Consider the following 17,688-nt stretch of genomic DNA (forward strand, 5'->3'; position numbering starts at 1 on the left):
GTGTACTCTGCAAAGCCCTCGCTTGAAATCACTGTAGTGAATTTACTGCTGAAGGGGGAAAAGGTGAAGTATGGTTAGATTCAGGAAAGGAACAGGTTGTTTTATTTTCATTGGTAGCATTTGCAGTTCCCCAAGCAATGAGGGCTGGAGAAACTGGCTGTTGAGAGCCACATCTTGATTAGATGTTTGGGCCTGTTGTAAAATCCTGTGATGTCTGCTGGTTGTACCAGTGTGGAAATCCTCCTTATACAAAAGAGGAAAGATATTGAGAAATCTTTCCTGTAAATCCTGTTTTCTCCTTCCTCTAGGAGCTACTTTTTGTAGTAGGAAAGATATGCTGAATTACCCTTGTCTGCATAAAATACAAACTAATAACAATTAAGCTATTGATTACTTTTTTGGGCAGTGAAAAGATGCTTCTTCCGGGATTTGTTTCCCCATGCCATCCCTGACTTCAGACACCTGCAACACACGAGTTCTGGTCATAGATGAATTCAAACATTCTTTCCTCCTGCATTTTTGATATATTTATTGCATGTACTACATCTTTTCATGTCTGACCACTGTAATTTGAGAGGAAATCATATCCTTTTTTATTGAAGGGTATGGGTTGTTCTAGTTTAGTTGAAGTGGGGATTTTATATTGGTTTTAATACACTAGTGAAATTTTTGCATAATGAGATCTTCAGCAAATTAAAAGCCTGTATGCAACTAGTGACCTTGTGCTTGTAAATTCAGAGGGTAAACACAGGTGTAGCCAGTTTTAAACTACACAAGATTTTGCATTTTTATTTAAAATATATTTTCAAGTAATCGTGATTGAACCAAAATAACTTAAAATATTGTGGAGTGGCATGTGCATCCACCATTATTTATGCTTTGACTTGTTAGTTCTGAATACTTTCCTAGTTGGTTAGTAATCAGATCAGAGTACTGAGGTCACTGGACAAAATGTCTGGTAACAGCATCTCAAGAGTTAGTGTTACAGAAATGCTCTCAATATGTTTAAACATGCTTCTGTCTATATTCCATGTAACATCATACATTGTTAAATGTATCGATATCTAAATAATTTAGGAAAAAATGTGTTAAATATACCCTTTTGGTTATTGCATCTGCCTGAGGGACATCCTCCATGTTCAGAGAATTTAAAAATACAGTCCCTGCCTTTACTTCCCAATTGAGCTGTTCAGAAAAGCCACTGAACACAGAGGGGGATGCAGTGAAAGTTACTTGGCATAAATTTGTATGGAGAAGAAAAAGGAAATAAACATTTTCTATGGTTTTGCATTCCTAGTTGTTTTATGGTTAAGTAACTACAGTCAGTAAAATTCAGGTGACTGTGAGTTTCAGAGATCACTGCACAACTGAGACTGATAAAAAGAAACTGTTTTTCACCAGTGGTGGCCTTGAACCTTCAGAGGCCTGTATATAAGTTTTATGGTATCAGATACTGTATCCTAATTGCCTTAAGGTGTATTAAGTGCATGTATAAAAGTCCTTTCACTTCGAGGTCTGCTTTTTACTGAGTTCTCCATTCCGCTGTTTAAAACAACAGGGAAGTGACTTTTGTTGTTTTTGTTAGCCATTTTCACCTTCTGCATCACTGAGCTTCTGTGTCTTAGTTTGAAAGTACAGTGGCAGTGTTTGGTGCATTTGAAAACCGGTTCAGTTGAAATGATTATAGCAAAAATAATTTAAAGGTTTTAGCAGTCTGCAGTTTTCAAAAAGCTGAACTTTATATGTTAATGCTTATATTAGTGTTAACTGGCAGGTGTTTTCAGCACTATTCTGAATGTTTTATTGGAACTTTTTAAAATGCCTTTTTTTAAAAAAAAAGTTAAATTTATTTTGACCCAGTATCACCACATCACCTGCTCTGTTTAGGGAACACTGTTCAGCCGATCCACACCCTGAGCTATCAGGATGGTAATTCTCTAGTTGAAGTGGGTGGCAAGGACTACTCCCTGAAGAGCCAGCTTGTGAATGCTTGTATGCAGTTCTGGCCCTAAATCTATTGATCAGGCTAGGGTCACTGTAGTGCATTTCCCGGCCTGAAGTTGCAAAGTCCCCAGTCTCCAGGTTGCCTGCTGCTTCCCTGTTAGAATTCAGTGTGCCGGGCCCACGGCACCCCTGTCTTTCATGAATGGAATTCAAAAAGACACTTACATTTCCATAAATAAATTAGGAATTCAGTGGCTTCTTCCGGCTAATCAGGGCAGGCTGATAAACCTTGCTAGCTGTTTAATAAATGAATTGTGACTGATTACCTATTAATATGGACGCCTCAGGAATTCACCCTGGGGGAAGCAGAGCAGTGAAATAGAGAGGGGCATGGCCCCCTGGGAAATCAGGGCTTCATGTTTGCAGCTTAAATATCTCTGTGAAGTATCAATAAGGAGGTAATTGAATTTTGAACACAAACATGAGCGCCGGATGGATGAAGGAGAGGGGGGCTCTGATCATCTCTTCATGCCCCTTCATACTCCCCTCCCCTTTCCCTTAGAGACCACTCTAGTGAAGATAGATGCTAAATCCATTAAATAAAGATTAGACTCTGTCGTGTTAGAAAATGGCAGCTTAGCTAGATCCCTGGGCAAATTGGGACCTTTAGCAATACAGAAAATTAAAATATACATTTTTAACAAGTGTGCTGTCGACACAGTAATGATTGTGTGGCTTGTGGAGTTTGCTCACCTTTCAGATCTGCTTTTGTTTGGTTATTCCACTTGCTCTTGTTTTGAAGCCAGCCTGCTTGGTTCTCTGAAACAGAGAAGATTTAGGGGAAGGAAGGTGTTTTCCACCACCTTGCTTTCTGTCTTAGGCACTTTTTTCTTGGCTGTTATGCTTGTATTTGAATATGGAAATAACTTTGGCTCCAGCATGCTCGGTCACATGTCCTGAAAAGTAGTTGGAAATACTCTAGAGGAAGCATAGAGATGATATTGGAGAGTGAAATGTAAATGTGATCTGGCTTTTTTTAAATGGGTTTTATTCTCTAAGCACATGGCTTTGATTTTTATTTACTCCAGATCAATTTTTCTGAGTTCTACCATTATGGGAAAGATTAGTATAGGGGTATGCATTGTGAAACGTCAGTTTTCTTTCTTGTCGTGCAATGAATTGTAGAAACACAGCTGAAGTGGCCTTTAATGGGTCTTCTTACAGTCTTCCTTTATATTACTGTGCTAGGCATAGAACACAATCAGGCCTTCTTCACAACTTCACGTGCCCTATCCTCTGTTGCAGAAAGTGAGCAAATCCTCCTGGGTTTTGCAGGCAGAACCTCATCTGCCTGTACAAGTAGGGGGCCAACTGCCATACTAGAGAGAATGCTCCTCTTTTCCCAAATAAGATGATCATTTTACAAAACAAAATCCAAAATTGATTCTGTTTAATGTTTCTTAACAAAAAATGACCCTAAACTAATGTGTTCCTGGGGAAAATTGCTGTTCATTCCTTCTAGAAATTTTTCTCTTTACTCTAGATAGTTTTGAGAATGCAAAGAGAAAAAAAGGATTTATGCTTTGCTGAATTATAGTAGACTGAGGCAGTAGTAACATGGGAATTTCTGTCTATTCCTCCATGATATCTCCCTGATAACACCACTTTCCTCTTTCAGACTCCTCTCAAATTTTAGCAGTCATGCCTGGAAAACCGTAGATGCTGCATCCCCAGCTTCAGCTGCTAAGAACTGAACCCAGCATCATCATTTTTGGTTTAGGAAGAACAAAAGTAGCTATTATTAAGTGTAAGAAAAATATTAATAAATATGGATGGGTCCATTACAGAGACAGTAATGAGCATACTGGGAATGCCTTGGCTTCCTTTAACTGCTGCAGATGCAGAAAAGGTTTCCCAAACTATCATCTGCTTCCACACCCCAGCAGTCTACTCACTTGTCTTTTGTCAGAGGGTTTCTGCATTGGGAATATCTGTATTCTTTCATCCAGCCATACTTCTAGCAAGGAAAAGAATTTTCTAAGCTGGCTCAGCCTCAAGGATTCTATTTCATGGTGTTGGCACTAAATTGAAAATTAACAGGTACCACCCCTTAGCTAAATTGCAGTAATTGATCGTGTATGTGCTGTAGCCTGTCTCAATTTATGAAGCAGCCAGTTCTGAAGCCTCCCTTGGTGAAGGTAGATTACAGCATTGGGTTTACTTTTGGCCAAGCGTATTGATCATGGGCTCCTTCTGTCTTGGGAATTCCTGGCTTTTGTCACCTTTCAAGGGGACAGTTCCTCTCCTGAACCCCACTCTTCTCTATTTCTCAGACTGCTAACTATTTGTAACCCATCTAGTTTCCTTTAACCTTGGTTAGCCCCTTTCAAAGAAGTGACAAGTACCATGACAGCCTATGTCCTTGCTTCCTTCATGCTACTGGCATCCTTAGCCTCACCATATCACCTGTCCCTCTGCCTATTTTGGAGATTTTTCTGCTCTCCTCTTCCTGCATGTGAACTTAGACTGATTTTGTAGCTCAGGAGTCTTCCTTTGCATATCCTGAATTAGAAAGGAGACTCTTGCTAGTTTGTTGTATAGCTTCTTCTGAAAGCAGGCATGTGCCAGGAACCTCACAAGCTTATGGCTTTCCACATATTAAGGCACTTAGTGATGCAGCATTTTAATTAAATTAACCAGAATTCGTAAATTGTAGATAGACAGATTTTCCAGATCATCTCAATATGAGCTTTTAGAGTGATCAACACTCTGCTGGTGTTTAATCCATCAGACTGCCATATGGAGTCTTGAAGAGCAGAATATCTGTTTATTAACAATTGTTTTTTCACGTCAGCAAGTATGATTTTCATATTTGAGGACCTGGGAGTGCAATCTGTTGCAGCATCTCTTATATGAATTTTATCAACCTCATGCCAGACCCCCATTTCATGTCTGTCCCTCTTTTTTTACCGAATCCAGGTGATCCGATAGGCTGTGTAAATGGCATGATAGACCAAGAGGGTTATTCCACCAGAGCCTCCAGAAGTTCTTGGTTACAGTGTCACAAGAGGAACTTGTCCAGATGTCCTTTATGAGAAATTATAGGTGTCTCTAGCGTCAGTGGTTTCTGCAAATGGTTGAGACACATTTTATGAAGCTTTGCAATTTGAACAACCAGAATGTAAGTTATAATTCACAAAAGCCAGGAAGTTGTCACTCATCTTCAAGATCAAGCGATGTTTTATTCACTCTGTATTAATAAATACCTGTTCTCAAATTCTAGGGTATTTTCTGAGTTGGACTTCCTTAGCAATAGAAGTTGCATGTCTCTTCAAAGTAGTGGTCTGTTGCATTTTATTGTGACACTTAAGTCTGTTTCTACTCCTTTAGCTGAGTGAACACTGTCAGTTGTTGGTCTTTCCAATGGGAAAAATAATCTTCAGGCAAGAGGAAGAAACTTTCCTGTCTTGTGACTTTTTCATTGCTGTCTTCAGAAAGAAGTATTAGCTTTTCTAGGATGGGAAATGAGATGAGCCAAGTGCAGAAATATGTTTTGCAACCTAGGCGTCAGGCTCTTCTCATCAAAACTAATTTGAATATTTTCTAGTGTCAGAACCCCCTGAATTCTCAGCAGGAGTAACATGCAGTCATTTTTACACATCCAAACATTTTCATAACTATTGGCTTATTTTCTTTCTTGGATGCATTGACTGAGTGTGGGGAATAAAAAGTGCTTATTAAGACAACTTCAATTTTGAGATCTGTTTAGGTAATGTATGAAGAGGAGGGAATTGTTGGTATGTATTGATGATGACAGATGAAAACAGTGGTTTCTAACGTTTATTAGAGTTGTCCGTCTTACCCAGCAGATGGCATTGAAAATGTACCTGCTGCGATCCCTTCTTGCTAAGCTGTGCCTTAAATGAAATCTGAAATCCTACAGGCTGTACTCTTCTCTGGTGCATAGCTGCAGATCACTTCCTAATGAGGACTTTGAGTGCCCCCTGCCTAGTGGGTAAAACAAAAGCCAACACATCCATGGATTTACAAGAAAGGAATTTAAGGCTGGTGTACTGTACCCTCCAAGAAAATCGATTTTCAGGATTTCAAAGTACTCCTTTAAACATTTAGCATTTGGGCAAGCCCTATTAGTAGGCTTTTCCTTCCTGACTTACATTGTTTGTCTCTCCCTCTGCTTGTCTGCCAGTCACCTTGGTATTTGTGTCATGTGGGCAAATAAGCAGTGATCTTCAATAAGCTCAGCACCAACGGCAATGTTAAGTGCTCATCCTTTTGAGTAGTCGCACAGCACTCACTAGCTCAGACCTGCTGCTGGATTCCCAGAGATGGCACAAGTTCTTCAAGCTGATGGCAGCCTCTGTCCCAGTGAGAGAATTTCTTAGGCGGGTGGCAGTAGGATTTTGTAGGCCCTTTGTGTGAGAGTCACTGGTAGGAGGAGAGACTGTGGATGTTGATGATGTTTAATGTAATTTCTGTAGAAGCATTACTGTACTCATGCAAGGTAGTGTTTTATTACTCCTGAGCAGTAATTTGAAAGAAATGGTAAAATTTATGTACATGAAACACAACCGTCACGTGGACTTAGCATGAATGCCCACATGAGAACTATGTAGCGTGGCTTTTCTTGCCTCATATTGTTTATATATTGTTCCATATTGTGACTGTAAGTTAACAACATACCCATTTCATGGTATTTAGACCACACTGGGAGCTAATGAACTTTGCTACCTTTCTAGAACCTATGGGATTAAAAATATCTTCTACCAGCCCTTTCATTTCCTTTATAGGAAAGGGACTTGAAGACTATGAGGACTTGAGTAGATGTGGAAACTGGAGCTTTTTACTCTTTCCTTCTCCTATTCCAAACAAATTGTCTGTGATCCCTCTTTTGATGACTGTGAGCACTGCTGCTGTTCTGTCCCTCATTTAGCCTTCTGACCAAGTATAATGTGTGACTCTCCGGTAAGTCCGGGCATCCAAGCTGTAACCTAAATCTTCTTCCATTTTTCTATATAACAGCTATGAAATAAAACCTTTCCTATCTATTCATACAGCTCTTATTCAAGTTCTTATAATATTACACATTTTTCAGAATCTTTGCTCTTAACAAATCTTGTTCCACTCGTAAAGATGAGTTCATCATTTTGACTGTGATCAAGATCTCCATACGTTTCCCCACACACTTTGGTATTGTATCAAACCACCTCTCTTTCTCTTCATGGTTTTTCTGGTGCTTTATCTAATATACTGCATTCAGTAACAGAAAGATAGACTGGAAGTGTTTGTTGTCAAGAATGCAAATTACTATGACCCCTTGCTGTGTCTTCTAAGAAACTGTTTTCCCTGCACACTTCAAAGACATACTCTATAAACATCCAGGGAGCTAGCTCATCCTCCTTCCACCTTGCTGTACAGTATGTATAGAAATCTTCATAACTGTTAAGATGATGTGTGATCCTTTTCAGTGATGTCTCATTTAACTGTGTACCTCTGTTGTCCATCTGTATTTACGTAGTGTCTCTCCTAAGCTCCTTAGGGCAGAAATAATGTGTCCTGTGTTCGTACACCATCTAGCAGAGTACTGTACCCTCAAGGAGAGGGTACTTGATCAACAACAAGAACTTCCAGGCATCAAAATAATTACTCATGATGTGCTCAGCATTGCTAGCTAGCTGTATTTATTTAAAGGTATTTGTCAAGCTAGCACCTTGGCTGTTTTCTTCTCTTTTTATTGACACCTTGTTGAACATGTTGGCTTCTTCTGCTTTGTCATTACATGTCCTAACAGCAGACATGTAGGGAATAAACTTTGTGGAGTATTCCTTGAAGGGCTTTGATTACATAAAAAACAGTCTTCTGCAGGAGTGTTCAAGGCTCTTTTAACTGACTGCTTAACAAAGCAGTACTAGGAAATGCCGCATAGATATGCCTGATGTCTGGGCCTGGTGTCCACAGCTGTTACCTTTTGATACCTACGTGGGCTCTCCAAATCAGAAATAGAATCACTCTAAGCTGTACAAGCAGGCAAATCTTAAATAAACTTAACTGCTGTTTTGGAGGCATTTTTATCTTTCTGTAGATTTATATGAGGTTCTCAACCTAGGCATCTGAGTCTGGAACCTTAATTCAGTTGGCATGGATCTAAAATGCTATTCATGAGATTAAAATGGGATTTTCTTGTTTCATAATAATTCTATTCCCTCAATCTTGGAACTTGCCAGAGAAAGATATATTCATGGGTGGGGGAACCTGAGGGTTGGATGGAGAAGTCACATAGTAGGAGGGAGTGCATCAGGAATAAAAAACAGGTTTCCATTTGCAGGCTAAAGTGCTGTTGGCTGGGCATGCTGTCATTCTAGCCCAAAAATTGTACCTATCAGAGAAAACTTTCCCTATAAGTAACACAACTTATACTTGTTGTATTTGAGATAATGCGTTCTGACACCAAAATAATATCGTTCGGAACTATTATCAGAAACCGAAGAGGACATACTTGAAGTTTGAACATGGAAACAATTAGTCACAGCCTTTCTTTTTCTTCTATTATGAAACAGAGTGGAGTAAAATTTGTTCTCTGGACCTTTACTTTCTGTATAAATTACAGGCTGCTTGAAGGGTCTTCAAATGTTTTATGTTATGTACGTAAATAGCAAAATCTTTTTTTCAAGAAGTTGTAATTGTAATTTGCTATTACTTCTGGTTAGGTAAGTCTGGGAAAGTTAACAAAACACGTATGATCTTCGTATGCAATTGTAATCACAAAGATTTAGTTAAACTATACTGATGTAGGTTTTTTCCTTAACAAAGGTTTGTCACTTTGGTAGGTTTGTAAAGAGTAGGTTTCAAAATATTTGGCATAAGTTGAGTTGGATAGGAGGTGGTGACACAAGGATCTATACTTAGGCCGACTTCACTGGGTAGCACTTTATACTTGGACTGATAAGAATAGTTATGCTAAGTTGTTCGGATATTCTATATGTTGGGTTTTTAAATGGGGTTTTGATGTTTCTGAATTGAAAACGTGCTGTTTGGCAGAATTTTCATGACAAATCTATTTCATGACAATTTAGTTACACAAAGTAATCGGAGTTTGTGTTCAGCTGGTCAATGTGGCAGCATTTAACCATGTTTTGCATGTACCCCTCAAGCTTCCTGAGCTCCTGGGATGATCCAGAACAGGCAGGTGGAAGCACAGTCCCCAGCATGGGGAAGCAGAGTGGATTGCTCTACTCATGTATGCCTTCAGGCTTGAGTGAAGCTCCAAAACAGAGCAAAAGTGCTGTTTCCCACCATTTCTGCTTGACTCCAATAATTGTTTATGCTTTACAACCCATATTTCTGCATAAGCTTTCATAATCTTTTCCCAGAAAGGAATTAAGTCCTCTTCTCTCTCTTGTAACTTCAGATACCCTGTCACTTCAGACAGTCTTTTGGTAGGAATAATTTAGAGATAGCGTGAAATATGCCACTCACTTCTAGAGAGCTGCTTATAAATCAAGAGATTTCTTCATGAGAGTGTGGAAAAAAAATTGATCTCTGATTTTGGAAGGTAGTGCCATTGTTATTTTACATCTCTACAATTGAGAAGGTAAATTGAAAATTCCTATTGACTCCCAAACCTGAAAAGAATAAGAGAGGGGAATTCAGAAAAAAGTAATGGAAGCCAGTCAGATTAAAAGTAGCAAAAAGGAATGCTTTTTACACAATGAATAATTTGATGTGGAACTTTCTGCCACACTGGAATTTTTTTTTTCAGACCATGTACTTAGCAGCTATTGAAAAGGAATCAGGCAATTAAAGGGACGATGGGAACATTTCTAGTTACAGCAGAATAAAATACAAAATGAAGTAGAAAATATCAACTGCTTCAAGATATAAAACAAGCACTTAGGAAGAGGAGGATTCTTTCAGAGATTATTATTCCATATGTCTTCATAATGGGGTTCCTTGCCTTTTTTTTTCCCCTGCAGTGTTTCTGATATTGGGTACAGTCAGAGAGGATACCTGGCTGGGTAGATCACTGATCTGCCCTGCTCTATCAATTGCTGTGTCCATTTACAGTTTTTATGACTACTGACCTGACAGATTGTTATTTAATAGGAAATAATATTTCTACAATATACTGTATTACTGTGGTGTTTTAGTGGCTAGTCATAGATCCTATCTATTGATAGGATTTTTTAATACAAGATTTTAGTCAGTGATAGAGAATGTAAATGCAAAGCATGCTCTGAGTTACGTCTCTAGAGAGAACATTATTATTAAACCTTTCTGAGGGTGTCCCCGGTGGCAGCTCCATAGAGCAGGTGGCCTGCATGGCACAAGCACACAGGGAGTCAGGAGCCGGTGTCTTATCAGAGCATATAATCTAAAAATCACTCAGCCTGTTTCTCTCTCCTGGGGAGATGACGACAATGACACAGGACTCTTATGCTAAAAACTAATTGTTAACCTGCAGAAGACGTCATTCAACACAAATCCCAACAGAAAAGGGCTTGGGTGATGGATGTTTCTGGGTAGCAGGCCAAGCTGTCATTCAGTTTTCAACAGACAGTTCTCTGTTGCCTCAAGATTTTCACATCTAGTATCTGGCTTACTTGAAAATAGAGAGCATATTAATTTTTTAAAAAGGCTTACAATTTCTGTTTACTATAACATTTGCATATAAAACTTGGAGGAGAAAACAGTTCCTCCCCGTCTCAAGGCATGAAGTGCCCTGGCTCTTGACCAGGGTGCTCAGGTTTCCTGGAGCAACAAGTGAAGCAGTGGATGGGTGGAGGTTTGGGACTAGGAGACAGTGTTGAACAGGAATATAGCAGGTAGGTAATATTTGGGAAAGGAATGTAGGATTATATTCTTTTCATCTCATCATCATCAACAATACATCTGTTGATAGAAGCATGGCCAGTAGATCAAGGGAGGTGATTATCTACCTCTACTCGGCAGTCATTAGACTGTATCTGCAATGCCACATGCAGTGGTGTCCTCCATGGCCCCATCATGAAGACGACTAGGACTAAATTGGAGTGAGTTCAGCAGAGGGCCACCAAGATGATCAGGGGGATGGAGCACTTGCCCTGTAAAAAGAGGCCAAGGGAATGGGGCTTGTTCAGCACAGAGAAGAGGTGACTTCAGAGGGACCTGATAGCTGCCTGCTAGTACCTGCAAGGAGGTTATTGAGAAGATGGAGTCTGGCTCTGCACAGTGCTGCATGGTGAGAGGACAAGAGACAACAGTCATGAATTGAAGCAGGAAGGTTTTTGACTGGATTAAAGAGAAAACTTTTTCATTGTGGAGCAGTCAATTATTGGAAGGATGGCCAAGAGAGGTTGTGCAGTCTCCATTCATGGATGTTTTTAAGACTTGACTGGCTAAAGCCCTAAACAGCCTGTCTGTTCTGAACAGGTTGACTGGAGACCTGCCAAGGTCCTTTCAAACCTGGATGATTCTCTGATTCTATACAATTTTCCTTATATGATATTGTACTGTATACCTTATCATTTGAGCTGTTCACTTCTCATAGATTAAATTTTCTTCACTCATCACTTTTTTCCTTAAATCCTCTTTTTACATATACCTCTTCTACTCCGCTGTGCCTTTCTACCTCCAAATATGTCTGATAGTCCCATTGTCACTGGATCATGGAGTCTTCTGGGTTCTCCTGGCTTCCAAAGTTTCTTCAATGACCCTCAACACTAAAAGCAATCCCAACAGTCACTAAAATCTATGGAGACTCCTCATGGCCCTCACTACCTTCTCCTTTACTTTCTGAGCTGTCTTGTAGATGGTTTGCATTCTGCTTTACTGCAGTGTTCCCATTCTTGGTTTCCAGCAATGGATGAAGAACACTAGTCTGCTCATTAAAAGATAGCTACGGCACTGTATTCAGCTTTTTTAAGAGAAGAAAGTAGCGGTAGACGTGGCCTCAGACCAGTAGTATTAATGGACTGGGAATAAACATGAAGAGATTTTTGGAAGCGAAAGAGTACCTAAGCTTACTGGGCTGCTCTCAGTAGACCTTCTGGAGTGAAAAATATTGTTTTGTTTGGTTTTGGCTTGGGTTTTTTTATGAATGACAGTTGACTAGTACCCTGTATTTCTGGGTTTCAAGAAACTGGAGTTTCTTCTGGCTGCTACTCGCAGGATTTATCTGCAGGCTCCGATACCCCTGTAATTCTTGTATTTGAATCATGCCTTTAACCTTTTCTTCGAAACCCATGGGTACTAGAAGTGTGAGAGTGTTTATGAAAGAAGTTCTCACATTTCTTCATGGGTCTGGGAGGGTATATTTTTGGGTGCATCTTTTACATCTGCTTTTATGACTGAGCCTTGACTAGTTGCCTTTGAGCTTGTTAACAGCTAAATTGTAATAATTGTAGCAGAGCCTGCATTGTTTATATCTTAATATCTACTCCAAACAGCCTTGAGTGGTATTACTATTTTGTTATCAAGTAGGTCAGATTAAAACTAGTGATAGTTTCTCTGAGTAACAAAAATTTTCCCCATGATTTTTAACTCTTCCAAACAGACATTTTTTTCTCTAGTCATTTGAACTCTACATTTATAGTATAAATAGTATATTTATATACTATGCAAGTATAGGTATATAATGTATATATATGCAACTATAATACAACAGTAGCATTTGCATGCTGTAAAAACTGTAACATTTCTAAATCAGTGTATTTCCTCAGATGTCTTGTGACCAACTTAGAGTTGGTAAAGATAGTTTTGAATTCCCTTAACTCTCTTCCGGACTTTCAGATATTCCTCAGCTCAGGGTGTTGTTGCCAGGAGAAGAGGATTGTGGCAGGCAGAGTGCATGAAAGTAGTCAGTAGTGAAACTGAAAAAGCTGGACTAAAGCAAGCATTGAATATACTGGGAAGGATGAGGATAGGGATAAGGGTAGTCATTAAAGAAAATGCCTTTGATTCATGTGGAGGAAAGAGTAAAATGATGGAGGCAATTGTGAAGATTTTCTGCTGCAGTCCACAAACTGAGTATTGCTGCTTTTCCATAATTCTGGTTTAACTAAGGTTGAAACTTTGGCCTTGGAACACTGAGATTTCATTCATTTACTTGTATTTGCTCATACAGAATTTTTACTTTGATTTTTTTGAAATTAAACAAGTCCTCTGTCTAATTTCATGTGCTGTATTGTTGTACTGATGGCAAAAGGAATCTTGTTTTACTTCATGTGTAAATCAAACAATACAGAATAATATTGTTCAGCCATAAAAAGTGTGAATCTTCTTTTCATAGAGACCTTCAGTATTGATAATTCATTGTCACGTCAAGGGCTGCAGTCATCTGCATGGAAAAATGTTTCAATAAGGAATCTTGGCATTAGAAAACATTTTTAAAAGTTTAGTCTGCTTTTTAAAGTAAAGACGTATCTCTGGACAAACAAACACAGACTACCATAGTATGAGCTTTCATCCAGGTATCTGTTCCCACAAAGCTTGTTGACAGAGGTTAAATTTAAAAAATCAGTTCTGCTTCACAGCTCAAGCCATTAGCTAACCTCCTGACAGGGGCTTGTTTCTGCCTTTTGGAGGTCAAGGAAGCCGTACTGTTCTTGAACCAGAGCTGCAAGCCTCCTCGTAAACACGCCTTGATGTCTTCTGATTGGATCTGTGTGCCCTGACTTGCATAACCGTACAGTGTGTATCCCACATTATTAGCCAAAAGGAGTATAGGGACTTACATAATCATTACATGATTATTTTTCAGTAACTGTACTGTAAATATGTAATTCTCCCTACTCCTAATAACTCTTAATCCCTTTGTTCCCATTGGCTCCTGGGCTCAGATTTTGTGATGGCCTGTGTGTCCCAGCCACTGATAAGACCTGAAAAAGTTGTTACTTTCAAGGTTCACCTGCTTTGCTCCCAACTGGTAAATACCTGCTCCCCAGTGTAGGCAGGGGCACCACATCACGGTGGACTGTTTTGCAAGAGCTTGGGCAGTGCTTCTGCCTGCATGCCTTCTGAGAAGCGTCCGTTCACATCCAGAAACCTTTCATAGCCAGCTCTCTGTGTATATTCAGTGCAGATCTCTCCACCTTTAGCTTCTTCATGTGTTTTATGCTCAAGAGTTCTTGAGCAAACAGTTTTGATCTAATTTCTCCATGTTGCTCGATAAAGAAGATTCCTCTTTGAGATACTGTGGTGAGAAAACTTAAATCATAAGGAACGCTTGGTCCTTCGCAGGGGTTGGGCTGCCAGGAAGAGATTGTTTTCCTTTTGGTACAAGCAGGTAGAAAAAAAACCTTTAGAGTGCCTCTTGTTAAAACATGCAACTTTCCCACCATTTGCCTCCCATATCTGTGGGACTTGGTGGTCGAAGCTCTCCCAAGCTGTAGCTGTTCCAGTGATGACTTACGCTAGTGAAGTCCCTTTCAGGTATACTTGAAAATATCCACAATTTTGATATAAAATTGCCTTTCATACTGGTTTTAATATTAGAAGCATAACTTGAATTTCTTTCCCTTAGTCTTGTAAATACTTGAACATCATTCTTCTGTGTTTAATTAGCTTCATGAGTCAGTGCCTGGTCTTAGGTCTTGACATTTTTGGCATGTGAAATTTTTGTGTGTATTTGACCTTGGCTTTATTCCAGGATAAATATTTTATGCTGCTAGTTGTGTGTGTTTTTTTTGTCTTCGGTATGAGACTAGGGGGCAGACATAAGCAGCACTGAGAGAAGTGAACTGTATAAACCACAATTAGAATTGCAGTGCACAGGTGTCTGAAGATCTTATACAATTGCCAAGCTATTTGTTTCTCAAATGAGAGGGGCTTTGGGAGTGTATTTGGGAGAATAAAGGGAGCAGAAGGCCTTCCTTTTGGATGTTAGGGTTGTGGTTCTGGTGGGTTTTTTTTTTTTTGTTTGTGTGGGGTTTGGGTGGGGGTGGGGGTGTTGTTTTTTGTTTTTTTAATTATTTTTTTAAATCCTAGTTTAAATTCTTCCGGACTTGATACATTTGATACCTTTGTATAACCAGCATAATGAACGGTTGAAAGTGATCTACTGTTGCTGCTGATGGAATTTATAACTGCATTCAGATAGGAGGAATCAGCATTTAAGAATAAAAATTTCTTGCATGATGGCTTTTCTTTGAGTATCAAGTTAGGTCTTGTGGTTTAAAAATCTGAATGCCAGTGTTCAAAGTAAGATGACTCGTAATAATACTGAAGGAGAATGGCTTGAATATCAGGGTTATGGGTGATTTCTATTGCAGATATCTGAGGATCTTTTTGGGAAGGTAAGCATCTTAAATCTCTATGCTAGTTATATACACAAAGTATTATTGCAATGAAGAAATAGTGACGTGAATAAACAGCAGCTCACACTACAAAACACTCGATGCATCTAGAGTCCCAGTGTTCACTGTATTTTGCAATTTAATGCGCAATAATTTTTTAGTTCTGTATTCCTGTATGCTCCACTGTGTCAGATCTGTATTCTTGGGATGTGAGGTTCCATTAAAAAATAAATAATAATCGCAGCCCCCACTCCCCCCACATACACTCATTTTCTATAATATGGTAATGATATCACCGTAGCAGTAATTACGGGTCATCTTCATTTCTTTCATCTCTGCTAGTTCTGATGGCTTCATTCCTTTGACGGAGAAGATTTGGCTCTGGGTGCTGTGATTATTTTGTTAAGCATTATTCGAATAGACAGGAGTGAGAGAAATTAATCAATCCAAATGCAATTAGCATCATGTTTAACCCAGTGATGGACGTCTCAAGGTGAAACAGCCAGGGGAGTTTCAGACATTATTATTCAATCCAGTGGCTCTTATCTAAATTATAATCAAGAGAGGTTTTTATTGGCCTCGCAAAGAGAAGATGTAACTCTTTCCCTGCTTTGGGGGTCAAAGGGAATCAGATCTTTGGCTCCACAGGATGCTGGCTGCAGGCAGCTTCTAGAAGTGGGAGGTACTGTAAGGGTTTCCTTTAATATGGGGGTCACTCAGGGCAAAATATCTGTGCATTCTAATACCTGTGACCTGGAACATAAGTTTAGTAGCTCCCCGGGCATTGGCAGGGCTGTCATTGCCCCTTACTTCAAGCGTTTTCATTGACTGGCTTTGCCCATCTGTATGTGAATGAATACTGTCTGTAGTTTTTGCATTCAAAGCTCTGTGAACATCATTGTTTGCAACTGAGTGCAAACCGAACAGTGCTGCCTTGCAAGGTAGGGAAATCTGATTAGGAGAACAAGGTAAATTATTCTGCAGAGAAGGAATCTAATTTTTTTAGAGCTGATATAATTTTAGTATTTATTGATAGCAATAATAACATTTTTGAGGATATCTTAATCTGCAGCAGATCTGTTGCCACCATTCTAGATAATCCTGAATGATCACTGGAGATCTCTCATCAGGTATATGATAAAACACCACTACTGTGGGGGGAGAAAAATGAGGTGGAAAGAGGTCACATGAGGATTTCATGATTCAGAAAAGCATTAGGTATATGATTCCAATTCTTAAGGCTCTAGCTAACACTCACTAAACTGTTTCAGTGCTTTAAAACTTTATCAGTCTCAGCTATTTACTACTACTCTGTCAGAGATGACTTCTTTCATAGCACACTGTGAGGAGTGGTCCATGTGCCTCACCTGCTCTGGTTCACAGCCTGGTTTTTTGCAAACCCCCACCTTCCTTGGCATTTAAAAACAAGTAATGCCACACTGTGAACTACAGCTGAAGTAAGTGCAGATTCTGCTGTCTCACTCACCAAGGGAAGGACGGTGATGTTTTGTACCAAGGGTGGTGTTAATATTTTAAAATGCTGCAGCAAGACTTGACAGAGCTCATCTTTCAGAGCCTGAGTTCTAGCACGGTTGCTGACTCCTTTAGTATACATCTGTACATCACTCCTTACTGAGGCTGTGACCCCATCTGTAAGGTGGGAATTAAATCACTGTATGTCTCAAGAATATTGTGAAGCTTGATAAACTTTGCAAGTGCTTTGATATTGATTATTGAAAGATGCCACGGTAATGCAAGTTTATTCCACCTGGAGGTTTATGCTGATTCTGTCGTCTTACCTGAAAAATGTGTTTCAGGAGTGCTAGATGATTATGCTGGTCTTCAGTGTAAATGTAACAGATCCTGAAGCACAGGTCTGAGTACCTGCACGTGCTAGTTCTACCTTCCGTAAAGGCAACTGACATTTCTTTCTCTAACCACTGCTCTCCTGAGATGGCAGCTCCAGCTCTTTATGAAATTAGCCTTGGTGTAGCATTCACTGATAAGTATTTGTCAAAGGCCCTCAGTCATCAAGTAGCAGTTCATTTGGCAATTACATTAAGGAAGTACACAGTTAGCAGGATAATTGGAGGCCTTTTTATGAAGGAAGAGGAGCAGGTTGGTGCCAGCAGGCATCCAGGTTGTGGTAGGAGTTTGGGGATCTGGTCTCAAGATAGAAAGTGGTCCATACAGATCTCTTTCTCTGATAGAAGTTCGGATTATGTTGGCTGGGTAATAATATTCTGTTGGTCTTGTCTGAAATAAGCCTTTTTTTTCCTTTGACGGCTGTTTGGTAATAATGCAAATCTTAAATATTTTTGCTGGTTTTAGATTGCCTTTTTGCCTTCACTCCCCCCCCCCACCCCTGGGGCTGATTTTTTTATTTCCCTTCCAAACGCAATACTAGTTGAGCCTAGCCAAAAGATGTGGCTTTGCCATTGGCTTTCACAAGTCC

The 17,688-nt window shown here is 39.5% G+C and overlaps 1 protein-coding gene across 5 annotated transcripts in view; it reads left to right on the top strand.

Annotated features, from left to right (window-relative positions):
- The window catches only part of LIN52 (lin-52 DREAM MuvB core complex component), an 84,017-nt gene that overhangs the window by 23,720 nt on the left and 42,609 nt on the right, over positions 1–17,688 (top strand). The window contains exon 6 of one of the 5 annotated variants that reach the window (XR_010374428.1): positions 6,753–6,927. The exons of the other annotated variants lie outside the window; for them this stretch is intronic. The gene's annotated coding sequence lies outside the window, so the exon portion shown is untranslated. The remainder of the gene's footprint in view (positions 1–6,752; positions 6,928–17,688) is intronic. 5 annotated transcript variants of the gene reach the window in all.

Source organism: Phalacrocorax carbo, chromosome 9 (assembly GCF_963921805.1).
Source record: "Phalacrocorax carbo chromosome 9, bPhaCar2.1, whole genome shotgun sequence".
Lineage (NCBI taxonomy): Eukaryota > Metazoa > Chordata > Aves > Suliformes > Phalacrocoracidae > Phalacrocorax > Phalacrocorax carbo.